General features: G+C 43.7%; 1 protein-coding gene across 2 annotated transcripts in view; it reads right to left on the bottom strand.

Moving 5' to 3' along the window:
* LOC126354739 (UDP-glucosyltransferase 2-like) overlaps positions 1 to 6140 on the bottom strand; it is a 47740-nt gene extending 41600 nt beyond the window's left edge. Inside the window, exon 1 of one of the 2 annotated variants that reach the window (XM_050004612.1) lies at positions 6055 to 6140. The gene's annotated coding sequence lies outside the window, so the exon portion shown is untranslated. Of the gene's footprint in view, positions 1 to 1022; positions 1154 to 6054 lie in introns of those variants that run through there. The other variant, XM_050004611.1, reaches the window with a different exon arrangement.
* Between the last annotated feature and the right edge of the window lie 10030 nt (positions 6141 to 16170).

Below are 16170 nucleotides of genomic sequence, written 5' to 3'. Positions count from 1 at the left end.
ACTACTATTTATTTAATAAACTGGGAGCAAGTACGTAAAATGCGTTAAATAAACACTTCAGACTGAGTAATCTATATAAATAATCGGCAAGTCACTGAAAAACGCATGGAGGATAGTATTTGCTGAAACAACTAACCATTCCCTTTCCTGTTCCACTAGCAAATTTACTAGAGGAAGCGACTGTCTAATCTTTTGTACGAGCCGTAATATCGATTATATAGTCATAAAATCTTAGAAAAATAGGTCTACAGAATCAAGCCTTAATTATAATGCGTCTCGAACTTTTTAAACATACAGTGTCTCTTACTAAACTATAATTAGAGCTACATTGTATGTACCCATGAAGAGTTACTATCCCTCCTTTCACATATTTTTCTTTGCATCCGTAGCAACAACAGTAATTTACCATCGCTATTACACTATCAACAAACGGTGAAACAACAAAAGGTCTTGATATTATGAACTTCAAACGCTGCAGAAAGCACATACGCACAGCGAAGTCACAAAAACACGTGACAATCGTGGTTCAATGTTGACAACAAGCGCAGAACACAATGCTCACTCCAGAGATTTTTACTCAATGCTCGCACGGAAAGATAAGAGTGCGTTTTCTGCGCGCTGTTCGAGGACGGAGTAACAGAATTATTCTGAAGGTGGTTCGATGAACCATCTGCCAGACGCGTGATTTGCAGAATATTCATAAAGATCTGGAATAAAAATTTAAAGAGCGTCTTATCTTTATACAGTAGTATGGATATAGATTAAAACAAGACAGTTCGGTACAAATACGCAAAAAATGCAAAACTACTGTGAATGTATAAATGGAACAGCTTGGTGGTACTGTTTTTACAAGGTGACTAATAAGTCGAAACTTAGAAGAGAGTTTGATCGAAATGAATTGGCGTACTAGTAGTGTGGTAAATGTTGAGTATCTTCAAGGTCTTCTAACCACTTAAGCCTTAGCTCTTTGCTTGTTATTTGTTCCTATAAAGCAATACGCGTTATAGAAGGCGTTCACTGACCTCAGTAACTAAGGAAGCTTTTCCGTGGGCGTTGGCTACGCACGAGGTGTGAGCACGTGGAGATCGGGTACAGTTGCTCAATGCTCGCACTACAAGCCGCCCGGCCACTGACTGCCGGCTGCTGAATCTTCGCCAACGTTTTATAACGGGCGCGACCTTGACGTGCGCAGCGTTGCATCATCGCTGCTAACTCGCACCAACACGGCGCGGCAGAGATACCGTGAAGATACCGCTCGTGTCGCGGTGCACGTGGTGTTGTCGATTATTGGATGCCACGATAAGAGCGTCTCGAAACGCGGTGATTAAATAATATACGCAGTTTTGTAACAAATCGCGTTCTCGAGTGAATACGAACGCACTGAACAGACAAAATACCACTGATAACTGCCATCCTATGGAAATTTGACGAAATTTTGGAGCTCCTAAGATATCTGCGTAGTAAATAACGCAAGCTGAAGTTCTAGTGTTAGAAAGTCATTTCGACACATTGTTTATGCACTCGAGTTCAGAAAGAAACAGAACGCCTTGAACGACTCATTCATATTCACAGGATATGTTCTGCAGAATTGTTTTTATTTTATTTACGCGTCAAGTTCCGTAGGACCAAATTGAAGAGCAAATCTCCAAGGTCAAGGAACGTGTCAATATAATACAAAAAAATGTTTATGAACCCGAAAAATTCAGTCAATAAGTTTAAGTAAACGCAATCAACAATACAACAAGAGTCAGCTTAATTTTTCAAGGAACTCCTCGATAGAACAGGAGTGACCCATGAGGAAACTTCAGTTTCGATTTGAAAGCACGTGGATTACTACTAAGATTTTTGAATTCGAGTGGTAGTTTATTGAAAATGGATGCAGCAGTATAATGCGCACCTTTCTGCACAAGAGTTAAGGAAGTCCGATCCAAATGCAGGCTTGATTTCTGCAGAGTATTAACCCAGTGAAAGCTGATTATTCTTGGGAAAAAAGTAATGTTAAAAAGAAATGACAATAAGGAATTACATATTGAGGTGGCAATGTCAAAATACCCAGACTCGTGAACAGGGGTCGACAAGAGGTTCGTAAACTTCAGCACTTATCGCCCGAACCACCTGTTTCTGAGCCAAAAACATATTTTTAGAATGAGAAGAGTTACCCCAAAATATAACATACCAACCTAAGCGAATGAAAATAAGCAAAGTAGACTAATTTTCGTGTCGAACGATCACTCACTCCAGATACCGTTGGAATAGTAAAAATGGCAGTATTAAGTCTGAACAAGACCCTCAACTTAGATTTCCCACGACAGCTTGCTATCTATCTGAACACCTAGAAATTTAAAGTGTTCAGTTTCACTAATCATATGCCCGTTCTGTGAAATTGAAAACGTCAGGTTTAGTTGTGTTAGAAACTGTAAAAACTGAGTCTCACTATGATTTAACGTTAGTTTATTTTCTACAGGCAATGAACTTGGCTCATTTGAAATCAAGCCAATGTTGCACACGATTTCCTTTACTACCAAGCTAGTATCAACAACAAACAGAATATTTTAGAGTTAGCTGTAATACTAGAGGGCATATCATTTATATAAATAAGGAACAGGAGTGGCCACAGCACTGATCCCTGGGGCACCCTCACCCCCTCCCTCCCATTTGACATTACCCCACTCAGACTCCACATCACAGCTGTTAACATTGCTCCCTGTTGCTAGAGTACGAGGTAAACCAATTGTGAGCTACTCCCATATTCCGCAATGGTCCAAGTTCTGGAGCAATATTTTGTGATCAACACAATCAAATGCCTTAGTTAAATAAAAAAAATACGCCAAGCGTTCGAAACCATCTGTTTAGCCCATCCTTTACCTGAGAGAGGAAAGAGAATATACCACTTTCAGTTCTTAAACAACTTCTACAGCCGAACTGTACTTTTGATAGCAAATCGTGTGATATAAAATGATCAATTATCCTTACATACACAGCCTTTTCAATAACTTTTGCGAACACTGATGGCACAGAAATAGGTCTAAAATTATCTACATTATCCCTTTCTCCATTTTTATAAAACAGCTTTACTACTGAGTACTTTCATCGCCCAGGGAACTGACCATTCCTAAAGGAAAAATTACAAACATGGCTAACATGTGCAGCACAGTACTTTAATATTCTGCTAGGCATTCCATTATATCCATGGACATTCCTTAGTCGTCAGTGATTTAATTATTGTATCAATTTCCCCTTGTCTGTATCACAGAGGAGACCTATGAACAACCATTAGAAGTTTAATTTCACTAAATTCAACTGCCCATGCACAACATTCAAATATCTGTTCAGTGCAGTGCCATGATACATCTATGGACTCAAATGGAATACTTTTTTTTTTACATAGCCACTCCCCCAGTCCGCAAGGAACCCCTTGAAAAAACAGCCAACTAATCCGCATCCTGGTAAAGGAAGCCTCTGAATTGTCAAATTATTTCAGTGATGTTCTGATATACCACTAATTTCACAGTAAACATCTACAAGCAGTTCAGTTTGTTTATCTCTAATACCTCATATTTTCATGAAATATGCTAATTCCTTCTCTACTTGGAAACATTACATCCTCGGAAGGTGAGCCTTTGGTTACATGGATTTCCTTTCAGCAGGTATACCTATCAGCTGCCTTCAATCTAAAAAGGTGCAGCTCTAACGCCAAATACTACAGTAACTTTTCCATTAGTGGCCCCACCACCACCCACTACACGGTCACCTGCAAGCTTTGCCAGCCTCCCCTTCCCATTTTGAGGTGCAGGCCATGCCTAGTGAAACCAAATCTACTCATAGACCAAACTGGCACCACTGAGATGTGACCCATGCCCTCTGCCATCAGCGCCCTCCCCAGCCCCACGTTAACGCGCCTAAGAGCAGCATTAAGGCGAGGCCGATCATGATGGTGAAACTATTGGACGAAATGCACATTAGTGCCACCAGTTTGAGTAGCTATCTTTACCAGGTCACCACCTATATCATATTCCCCATCCCTATGAAGACTGTTCCTTGCTCCACCCACTATCACTACCTGATCCTCCTCCATAGAATTCCTACTAAACTCCCCTATGCTGTCAGTCACTTGAGCCAACCCTGCACTACGCTTCACAATGCTGGTGACCTGGTACTCAGTCCCCGGAAATACGGAGGCGTCCGATCCCATACGTCACAAATATGGCGAAATCGACCATAAACCACGCTTCCAATATGGCGCATATAAAGTCGCTACGTACACATTATGAGGACGAAAATACATCGAAAAACACACACACGTTCCACAAAAAGCCTAATGACACTAACGGGACAAACGCGGGAAATACGGGGTTCTTGGGTGGGGACAAACTAAATATAAATAAATTTAGACACCCACCCTCATGCAACACCACGCAAAACGACGAAAAAAAAAAACAGACATCACAAACCTCCCCAAATACCACTAAGTACACTTTAATCTGGAATCGGACACTTCCCATGACCTAAATAGCTCAACAGCAGCTTCCTATCCCATAAATTAGGACCTAACGGTTCCCTTGACCTATATAGCTCAAAAACATCTCCCGATACCAACATTCACAGCCACACGCTGGGATCGAACACTTCCCTTGACCTGTTATCCTTACATCTTCATATCCAGCCGTCCCTGGTCCGACAACGGAACTTTAAGTAAGCCTCATTTCTTCACGACTTCATCCAAAAATGCGAATAATTGGACAAATTTTATTAGAGACAACGCACTGTCCCCCATCATAGCCGACAACCGAAAACTGTTGACCCTGTCAGTCATATCCATACCTACCAAAGACATAAAAAAAAGCAATTTGCCAAAATTCATACACGACGCTACACACTCAAACTAAACCAAAATCATCACATAACACACCACCGGAGAGCATCACCGATCGCATCCAAACGACACCAACAAACACGCCACACACACCTACTAAAATCCGCGCCGTCGTGACGTCACACCACAACAGCTTTACGTCACGGGTCAAAGCCGACGGGTGGGATCGGACGCTTCGGTCGACCCCAGTCCCCAACACCTCTTACCGTGAGAACTACCTAGCAGCAGAACTTTCTGTTAAACCTTGCAACTAACCTAGGCCTCCTAATCGCTGTTGTGCCGGAACTGCTGAGGACTGCTGCATGTTCCGTACATCTACAGCGACAAGATGCTTGCCTCTGCTCATCTTTGACAGTTGGTCAAATCTATTGCATATAAGCAAAGTAAAACTGAACACCTCCTCCCACTAGCTGCCTCCTTGTCAACTGCCAGTTCCCATTCCCCACTACCCTTCACCCTCCTCAACCTATATAGTTCCTCCTTTACACGTTTTAACTGCACCTGAAGGGCACAGATCATACGCTCCTGCGTCTCTATCAACTTATTTCTACTACAGATTCTGCACACTCGGTAAAATGCCCACTGGCTTCCGCACTGCATCCCTCCCCCTCCTAATGAAAATACTTTGAACAAATCCCACACCGTAACCCAAAACTCATAAACCTACGACAGAGGCCACACTTCTCACTCAAGGTAAAATTTTACTGTTACTGAAAAAAAAACTCCACGTCTACCCTACCAAAGTTTAGTTACAGCAGTAGAACTATTTATAAAACTAATAATAACTGTCTCTAAATTCTCAGTCTACTAAGAAAGCAACTACTTGTATTAATACTACTACCCCACAGCTAATACCAATACCAACAAAACTTCAACAAATTATTAGTTAAAACAGAACAACTCAAACGGCCACTGGAACACTAAACGAAGTTAAAACACTGAATGAAATTTTTACTGAAATATTTCACTATAAACAATAAGAAACGTCAGTTGAAAACTAAAGCACGAAAATTACTAAACGACTTCAACGCATAGAAATTTAAAAAAAAAACAAACACACAGTGAGCGAACGTTTCCGTAAGTTTATTAAATCGTTATTTCGCCACAATCGGCACGAAACACCGCTGAAAACTATTAAATTTCATAACTGTATAACAATGCACAAATAAGTTTGCCAGTACTTAGCTATATAACCGCTACAGCTCACGCCGCAAAATGTAAACACACAACTGAGGCGAGAGGCTTAGACGATCGACGTAAGCACACTCACGAATAATAGACCACTCGAGTCAATAACACAGGAAGAAAGTCTAAGATTAATGAAAATCGACTAATAAGTTACCTTTACAGCAAATATTAACACAAAAAACTTTAAAATAAGTAACTGAAGAATAAAACTTTATAAAATAGTAACGAGCAATTTCAACAGCAGTGCAACACGTGACGTCACACCAAAGTGACCTGGTACTCACTCGCCAACACTTCCTGCAACTGCTGGCCCACACCTCTACCGTGAGAAGTATGTAGCAACAGAACCTCCTTCTTTCTGCTAGACTTTGCAACTAACCTAGACCTCCTAATTGCCGCGGACTGCTGCATGTTCGCTACATCTACAGCTACACGAGACTCCTCTCCACTCAACTCTGACAGTTGGTCAAATCTATTGCATATACGCGAAGTAAAACTGTCTGAATACCTCCTCTTCCTAGCTGCCTTCTTGCCAACTGCCAGTTCCCATTACCATCTCAGTCACCATGTCCCCTGCTGGCTAGTGGGCACAGAGTCCGCCATTGGCCCTGACAACTTGCTCCATGCCTGATGGCATCGACGCGTATAAGGCGCGAATATCGTCCTGTGGTGTAGCCATCAATGCTGGATTCACCTGGTTTCAAGCCTCATCTGTGGTAGTTGGCGTTGGGTCACAGAGCTGCACCTGTCGTTTCACTATACCATAAACGTTTTCGACTCGGGACAAATCCCGTGAACTGGCGGACCAGGGCGAAAGGCTGACATCCCGTGACACCAAGAAGGCACGCGTTCGTGCAGAAACGTGTGGTCGTGCATTGTCTTGCTGAAAAATTGTGTCTGGGGTGTTGTGCAGGAATGGTATGGCTACGAGTCACAGGATGTCATTTGTTTTGGTCACACTGGTCACAGCGCTCTGGAATCGCACTATATGTAATTTGCGATTGTACCCAAAACTACTCCACACCTTAAGTCCACTGGACCTGACGGGATACCAATTCGATTATACACAGAGTACGCGAAAGAACTTGCCCCCCTTCTAACACCCGTGTACCGCAAGTCTCTAGAGGAACGGAAGGTTCCAAATTATTGGAAAAGAGCACAGGTAGTCCCAGTCTTGAAGAAGGGTCGTCGAGCAGGTGCGGAAAACTATAGACCTATATCTCTGACGTCGATACGTTGTAGAATTTTAGAACCTGGTTTTTGCTCAAGTATCATGTCGTTTTTGGAAACCCAGAATCTACTCTGTAGGAATCAACATGGATGCCAGAAACAGCGATAGTGTGAGGCAAAACTCGCTTTATTTGTTCATGAGACCCAGAAAATAGTAGATACAGGGCCCCAGGTAGATGCCATTTCCCTTGACTTCCGGAAGGCGTTCGATACAGTTCCGCACTGTCGCCTGATAAACAAAGTAAGAGCCTACGGAATATGAGACCAGCTGTGAGGCTGGATTGAAGAGTTCTTAGCAAACAGAACACAGCATGTTGTTATCAATGGAGAGACGCGTACAGACGTTAAAGTAACCTCTGGCGTGCCTCAGGGGAGTGTTATGGGACCATTGTTTTTCACAATATATATAAATGACCTAGTAGATAGTGACGGAAGTTCCATGCGGCTTTTCGGGGATGATGCTGTAGTATACAGAGAAGTTGTAGCATTAGAAAATTGTAGCGAAATGCAGGAAGATCTGCAGCGGATACGCACTTGGTGTAGGGAGTGGCAACTGACTCTTAACATAGACAAATGTAATGTATTGCGAATACATAGAAAGAAGGATCCTTTATTGAATGATTATATGAGAGCGGAACAAACACTGGTAGCAGTTACTTCTGTAAAATGTCTGGGAGTATGCGTGCGGAACGATTTGAAGTGGAATGATCATATAAAATTAATTGTTGGTAAGGCGAGTACCAGGTTGAGATTCATTGGGAGAGTCCTTAGAAAATGTAGTCCATCAACAAAGGAGGTGGCTTACAAAACACTCGTTCGACCTATACTTGAGTATTGCTCATCAGTGTGGGATCCGTACCAGATCGGGTTGACGGAGGAGATAGAGAAGATCCAAAGAAGAGCGGCGCGTTCCGTCACAGGGTTATTTGGTAACCGTGATAGCGTTACGGAGATGTTTAGCAAACTCAAGTGGCAGACTCTGCAAGAGAGACGCTCTGCATCGCGGTGTAGCTTGCTGTCCAGGTTTCGAGAGGGTGCGTTTCTGGATGAGGTATCGAATATATTACTTCCCCCTACTCATACCTTCGGAGGAGATCACCAATGTAAAATTAGAGAGATTCGAGCGCGCACGGAGGCTTTCCGTTGGGTGGCTTGCGGAGTATAAATGTAGATGTAGATGTATTTCTTACCCAAATGCAGTCACTGTGATGCTGTTCCCACTGTCTGCGTCAAACCATAATGCATCCATCCATCAACAAAGAGAACAGGGATTCGTCCGAAAACACAGTCTGATGCCGTTCCTGTCTCCGGTGAAGTCGTTCCATACACCATTGCCGTCTAGTGTGTTTTCGTACATTCGTCAAGGCTAGACCGAGAAGTGGACGACCCGAACTTAGCCCATGTCGCAATAAGAGCGACGGACTGTCACTCCTGATAGTGTACGATGTGTTACACTGTTCCACTGTTACGCCAGGGCTGAGCAGGACTCAGGATGCCTCACATTCTCTCCTGTCAATAGTGCGCCATGTTTCAAATTCTCTGATTTGACAGTAAGGTTTGCGTATACATTTGCGAGGTATTCTGCACTTCTGCTCAAGTCACACTGATCCATTACCTTCGGTTTATAGCGACAAAGAGAGCGCAGGCACATTTTAGCGGTCGGTCATGTTTCGCCGCCATATTGGTGTTGACCTTGAACCTGCGGGCTGACACGGTTCAGATATTAATTGTTTCAGCAGCACACCAATGTACATATCCTATAACTGGGAACGTTCTATCCCTACTCGTTCAAGGTATCCGGTTCTATTTCTGAACATGAATGTAGTAAGTAGGTCCGCCATTTTTGTGGAGATAAGGATTAGCTCCTCCTGTAAACTATACTGCCTACCAAACAAGTGATGCACCAAGATGAGGAGACTTAATATCTGAGGTCATCTGTCACCTAGAACTTAGAATTACTTAAACCTAACTAATCTAAAGACATCACACACATCCATGCCCGAGGCAGGATTCGAACCTGCGACCATAGCAGCAGCGCGGTTCCCGACTGAAGCGCCTAGAACCGCTCGGCCACAAAGGCGGTTGAGCGGATATGTAGTATTTCAGTGATTACAAATTCGACTGACATTTACAAAGAACTCGAAAGTAAGAGCCCACTTGTTAGTATGACATTGGATTCCCCCCCCCCTAGCCTGGATGACTCCACTCAGGGGTTTGGGAAAGGTGTCAACATCAAACCGTTGTATGCTCTACTGAGACAAGGCGGCCCAAAACTGTTGTAACTTGTCCTGGATATCATGGATACTGGAAATGGAGCGGAATCGATGTCCGAGCTGTTCCCACCCATGACACAAGAGACAAATCTGAGGACCTCGTTCGAAACAGGAGTACCACAACCTGACAGCAGCCGCTCATAGTGACACGTGGTGACGCGTCCTCTTATATTATTGTGTTTTGCTATTATAAATATTTCGCGTGAAGCGCTGTTGCGACACAGGCAAAGATCAATTGTGGAAACTAAGCTACTGAATATTACAAATAATGTTATTAAAGAATACGGCCGACTGACTACATCAAATAAGAGGGCACGTACATTCGCTAATGAGAGGCAAAAATAAATAAATATATAAGTAAGCCTTAATACTGTGTAGGACATATACACTCCTGGAAATTGAAATAAGAACACCGTGAATTCATTGTCCCAGGAAGGGGAAACTTTATTGACACATTCCTGGGGTCAGATACATCACATGATCACACTGACAGAACCACAGGCACATAGACACAGGCAACAGAGCATGCACAATGTCGGCACTAGTACAGTGTATATCCACCTTTCGCAGCAATGCAGGCTGCTATTCTCCCATGGAGACGATCGTAGAGATGCTGGATGTAGTCCTGTGGAACGGCTTGCCATGCCATTTCCACCTGGCGCCTCAGTTGGACCAGCGTTCGTGCTGGACGTGCAGACCGCGTGAGACGACGCTTCATCCAGTCCCAAACATGCTCAATGGGGGACAGATCCGGAGATCTTGCTGGCCAGGGTAGTTGACTTACACCTTCTAGAGCACGTTGGGTGGCACGGGATACATGCGGACGTGCATTGTCCTGTTGGAACAGCAAGTTCCCTTGCCGGTCTAGGAATGGTAGAACGATGGGTTCGATGACGGTTTAAATGTACCGTGCACTATTCAGTGTCCCCTCGACGATCACCAGAGGTGTACGGCCAGTGTAGGAGATCGCTCCCCACACCATGATGCCGAGTGTTGACCCTGTGTGCCTCGGTCGTATGCAGTCCTCATTGTGGCGCTTACCTGCCCGGCGCCAAACACGCATACGACCATCATTGGCACCAAGGCAGAAGCGACTCTCATCGCTGAAGGCGACACGTCTCCATTCGTCCCTCCATTCACGCCTGTCGCGACACCACTGGAGGCGGGCTGCACGATGTTGGGGCGTGAGCGGAAGACGGCCTAACGGTGTGCGGGACCGTAGCCCAGCTTCATGGAGACGGTTGCGAATGGTCCTCGCCGATACCCCAGGAGCAACAGTGTCCCTAATTTGCTGGGAAGTGTGGGTGCGGTCCCCTACGGCACTGCGTAGGATCCTACGGTCTTGGCGTGCATCCGTGCGTCGCTGCGGTCCGGTCCCAGGTCGACGGGCACGTGCACCTTCCGCCGACCACTGGTGACAACATCGATGTACTGTGGAGACCTCATGCCCCACGTGTTGAGCAATTCGGTGGTACGTCCACCCGGCCTCCCGCATGCCCACTATACGCCCTCGCTCAAAGTCCGTCAACTCCACATACGGTTCACGTCCACGCTGTCGCGGAATGCTACCAGTGTGAAAGACTGCGATGGAGCTCCGTATGCCACGGCAAACTGGCTGACACTGACGGCGGCGGTGCACAAATGCTGCGCAGCTAGCGCCATTCTACGGCCAACACCGCGGTTCCTGGTGTGTCCGCTGTGCCGTGCGTATAATCATTGCTTTTACAGCCCTCTCGCAGTGTCCGGAGCAAGTATGGTGGGTCTGACACACCGGTGTCAATGTGTTCTTTTTTCCATTTCCAGGAGTGTAGTTATGCTTGTACGCACTCAAACGTATGCGAACATACGAACGGGATAGGGGCACGTACATTTTGAGTGCAATCATCCATTGTGGCCTGGATAAAAAGAATTACAGTTAAATCTTAGAACGTAAATGCGTGGACTTCAAAATTAAATCAAAGAAAGTCTGCAGGTTCTGAATGTCGCGGCAAATATATTGAAATTGACAGTAGCGGCCACGAAAGGAAAAAAGATGCATTCGCGTACCTTTCGCCGTGAAGATCCTTGCCTGCATCTAAATCTCTGCATAAAATTAAAATAATAGTAATAATTTTCCAGAATTTCAGGAGCTGGGACCCATGGCATCACAAAAGACGAAATCGCTCTGCTTCAAAATCGCTTTCATTATGTAATCAAATTTTATCAGTAAGAAATGGCACAACACGTCTGAACACTAGGGCAGGATAACAGCGAAAGGTAACTTCTTGTAAAACTAATAAACGAAGAGCGTGTTGTTCAGCAAATCCTATACGCATTATTTTCTGGTAGTTGAACTAGTGTCTATATATTCATAAAAAAATTATATAATTCCTTTACATCGTGCTGTGTGTGGATGAGCATTATCTTATTGAAAAACGGCACCACGATACAGTAGCATGAGAGGTGACGCACGAGAATTTATTACATCTACTATCACACCTGAAATAACGCCGCTGTGTCTCTCCAAATCGTGGGAAGAAAGGGACTTCTCAACAGGTTGCTACCAGACTCGCCAGCAATGGTCTCCCGGCTCAGTGCGGAACTGAAATCTGTCTTCAACCAATCGTGTGGGATAACACAGAATGTTACAAGGAGTCCATTACTTGTTCTCGGATGTCAGTCACAGATGTGAAGGGATGACGATGTGCATTGTGCACAATACAGCGTTGTAGTGGTCAGATGTGGCAGAGTGCAAACTTGACTACGAGTATCCCTTCCATCACATATCCGTGGTGTCCGACTTAGGGACACTGTCACACACGAATGCCCCACATGTCTGGATACTGCACAATTTGACTAGCTTCTCAAATGGAGACTAACAGTGAGGCTGGGTTCAATTTTTTTACCAGGTGTTGATAGCGCTGTCTCATACTAGTACACTGCGTCGCTGTGTACTTCATAGTGATCATCCTATATCTAATACTATTCGAGCCTCTGGTATACCCTGTCGGCCTTGTAACAACACCACAAACGACAACACTAATGCTCTCTGGTGGCCACTCCAGCTGTCACACAGAATTTTAACTGTAGTTACTACACATCCGCCAATCTACATGATCCGAAGTAGACCGACATCCTAGCGTATCTCCTGGGTTCTATACTTACTCGCAATATATACTTCGCTAATAACTAGCGCTGAACATACTTTTTAAGTCATAGTGCCAAAATTTATTACAGTATTAGTACATCAAAGTCAACACTCATGAACGCATTATGTTGTTGTTGTTGTTGTTGTTGTTGTTGTTGTTGTTGTCTTCAGTCCAGAGACTGGTTTGATGCAGCTCTCCATGCTACTCTATCCTGTGCAAGCTTCTTCATCTCCCAGCACCTACTGCAACCTACATCCTTCAGAATCTGCTTAGTGCATTCATTTCTTGGTCTCTCTTTACAATTTTTACCCTACACGCTGCCCTCCAATACTAAATTGGTGATCCCTTGATGCCTCAGAACATGTCCTACCAACCGATCCCTTCTTCTGGTCAAGTTGTGCCACAAACTTCTCTTCTCCCCAACCCTATTCAATACTTCCTCATTAGTTATGTGATCTACCCATCTAATCCTCAGCATTCTTCTGTAGCACCACATTTCGAAATCTTCTATTCTCTTCTTATCCGAACTATTTATCGTCCATGTTTCACTTCCATACATGGCTACACTCCATATGAATACTTTCAGAAACGAGTTCCTGACACTCCAATCTATACTCGATGCTAACAAATTTCTCTTCTTCAGAAACGCTTTCCTTGCCATTGCCAGTCTACATTTTATATCCTCTCTGCTTCGACCATCATCAGTTATTTTGCTCCCCAAATAGCAAAACTCCTTTACTACTTTAAGTGTCTCATTTCCTAATCTAATTCCCTCAGCATCACCCGACTTAATTCGACTACATTCCATTATCCTCGTTTTTCTTTTGTTGATGTTCATCTTATATCCTCCTTTCAAAACACTGTCCATTCCGTTCAACTGCTCTTCCAAGTCCTTCGCCGCCTCTGACAGAATTACAATGTCATCGGCGAACCTCAAAGTTTTTATTTATTCGCTCTCTATTTTAATACCTACTCCAAATTTTTTTTTTTTGTTTCCTTTACTGCTTGCTCAATATACAGATTGAATAACATCAGGGAGAGACTACAACCCTGTCTCACTCCCTTCCCAACCACTGCTTCCCTTTCATGTCCCTCGATTCTTATAACTGCCATCTCGTTTCATAAATTGTAAATAGCCTTTTGCTCCATGTATTTTACCTCTGCCACCTTCAGAATTTGAAAGAGAGTATTCCAATCAACATTGTCAAAAGCTTTCTGTAAGTCTACAAATGCTAGAAACGTAGGTTTGTCCTTCCTTAATCTAGCTTCCAAGATAAGTCGTAGGAACAGTGTTGCCTCACGTGTTCCAATATTTCTACGGAATCCAAACTGATCTTCCCCGAGGTCGGCTTCTACTAGTTTTTCCATTCGTCTGTAAAGAATTCGCGTTAGTATTATGCAGCTGTGACTTATTAAACTGATAGTTCGGTAATTTTCACATCTGTCAACACCTGCTTTCTTTGGGATTGGAATTATTATATTCTTCTTGAAGTATGAGGGTATTTTACCTGTCTCATACGTCTTTCTCACCAGATGGTAGAGTTTTGTCAGGACTGGCTCTCCCAAGGCCTTCAGTAGTTCCAATGGAATGTTGTCTACTCCGGGGGCCTTGTTTTGACTCAGGTCTTTCAGTGCTCTGTCAAAGTCTTCACGCAGTATCGTATCTCCCATTTCATCTTCATCTACATCCTCTTCCATTTCCATAATACTGTTGTAAGGTGTCAGGCAAATCCAACACCTTACATGAAAACCCTGACATAATAAGCAAATCTACTAGTATGTCACATAGCTCTGAATAAATCGTGACATTAAATTAACCAAAGTAATACGAGTAACGAGTGAGCAAATGGAATACCACAGACTAACACAAGAATGCCTAAATGCATGTCGTACCTTCCCACCGTGAGGTAGACGCAGTTCCGAGGGGAGAAACGAGGACAGAAGCCGAGAGCAGAACCGTGGGGAGGGGCTGGGCACCCACGCCGCGAGCCTACCTGTACAACTATACAACCCGCACGCTTTAGCGTCAGGCTTTTTTGCGTCTCAGGTATGTCAAGGACAACCCCCAGCCCATGTTAAAAGCTAGAGCCCTCCAGAAAAGCAGTATAGATCTTACGATAACACAAAAAGGGCCACTACCACCCGCAAGTTTTTAGCGTGAGACTTTTTCGCGTGTCTGTTACATTAGGATCACTCCCCAGCCCATGTTAAAAGATAGAGCCCTCCAGAAGAGCAGTATAGATCTCCCAATTACGCTAAAAGGACCACACTAGCTGCAGGTTTTAGCGTGAGACTTTTTAGCGTCTCTGTTGCGTTGCAAACTTTAAAAACATTGCCCCACCACGAAAAGTATAACGTTTCCCATTGGATAGACAGAATTTTTGTAGGCGGAGCGTAAGGTTAACATTGAGACCCTGATTGGTCAGATGAAAACACAGCCAGATAGCTTTTTTAAACTAACTTCGGTAAATTGTAGTAAGGAGAAGTTCGAGAGTTAGTTCCGAGACGGCGAGCTGGATGGCTGCTGCGCCGGCCGCTGCCGCCCTGACGCTACCTAAACACCGACAAGGTAATGAACGCACGCGATGCCGCATTTTTGAGCGCATAAGGCTTCACTCAGAACTGCAGAAGACTCATCTGTTACACCCCTTTTTGCTTAATACTAGTGCCGATCGTTAATTAAAACTCATGGTGTTCACATTTGCCACTTGAAAAAAAGATCTGAAACGCGATGAGTTTTCTTTTATATAGTTATTGAGAAGCCACATCAGCCAGTGTAATTTACGACAAGTTAGATAAGTTATTAAAGATAATTGAGGGTCACTGTAGACCATTTTGATAGTTTTCTCTTTTGTGAAACTTAAATTAAACCTAGATTATAGATGTGATATGGCATAGGGCATCCTTCGATCGCTTGTAGAACTTGGAAACCCATTTAGGGAATATTCGTTCACATTTTTGTTGAACGCTGTTGGTTTTTACCATCCTGTATTAAAACATTTCCTTTTATCAATAGTGCAATTTATAAACGATGTTTTGTGATTAGAATAAATTTCCAATGGTAAACTTAACTGCTTTTTCGACGTTATTTTACCAGCTAACTAAAAAATAGGAAAGCCTTGAACCCTTTCCACTATATTTAGTTAGAATTAAGATTCTTTTACAGGGAGTGCAGTGGAGCTGACGCTGAGATCATTTAGTATTTGGTTATATCATCGCTAGTCTCACTGAACTCTTCTGAATTCTACATGTCATGTGTGGTCTGGCGTCTCCTTACCAGCAACAGGTCCCAGGTTCAAACTAGTTAATTCCCTAAAAAATACGCTCAGAGCGTCGTTGCGCGAAAGTGGTAGGGAGACACGATATAGAACAATCAGACACCACCATGAATGTTTAGAAAATGGCAACCCTGCCAGGATGGTAAAATACCATAATTGAAGGTCGACCACATGCCTAATTAGGTCATAAAAATATCCTG

The sequence above is a fragment of the Schistocerca gregaria genome, chromosome 3 (assembly GCF_023897955.1).
Source record: "Schistocerca gregaria isolate iqSchGreg1 chromosome 3, iqSchGreg1.2, whole genome shotgun sequence".
Taxonomy (NCBI): domain Eukaryota; kingdom Metazoa; phylum Arthropoda; class Insecta; order Orthoptera; family Acrididae; genus Schistocerca; species Schistocerca gregaria.
The sequence above is the reverse complement of the archived record's forward strand: the minus strand, read 5'-3'. Positions and strand labels throughout refer to the sequence as shown.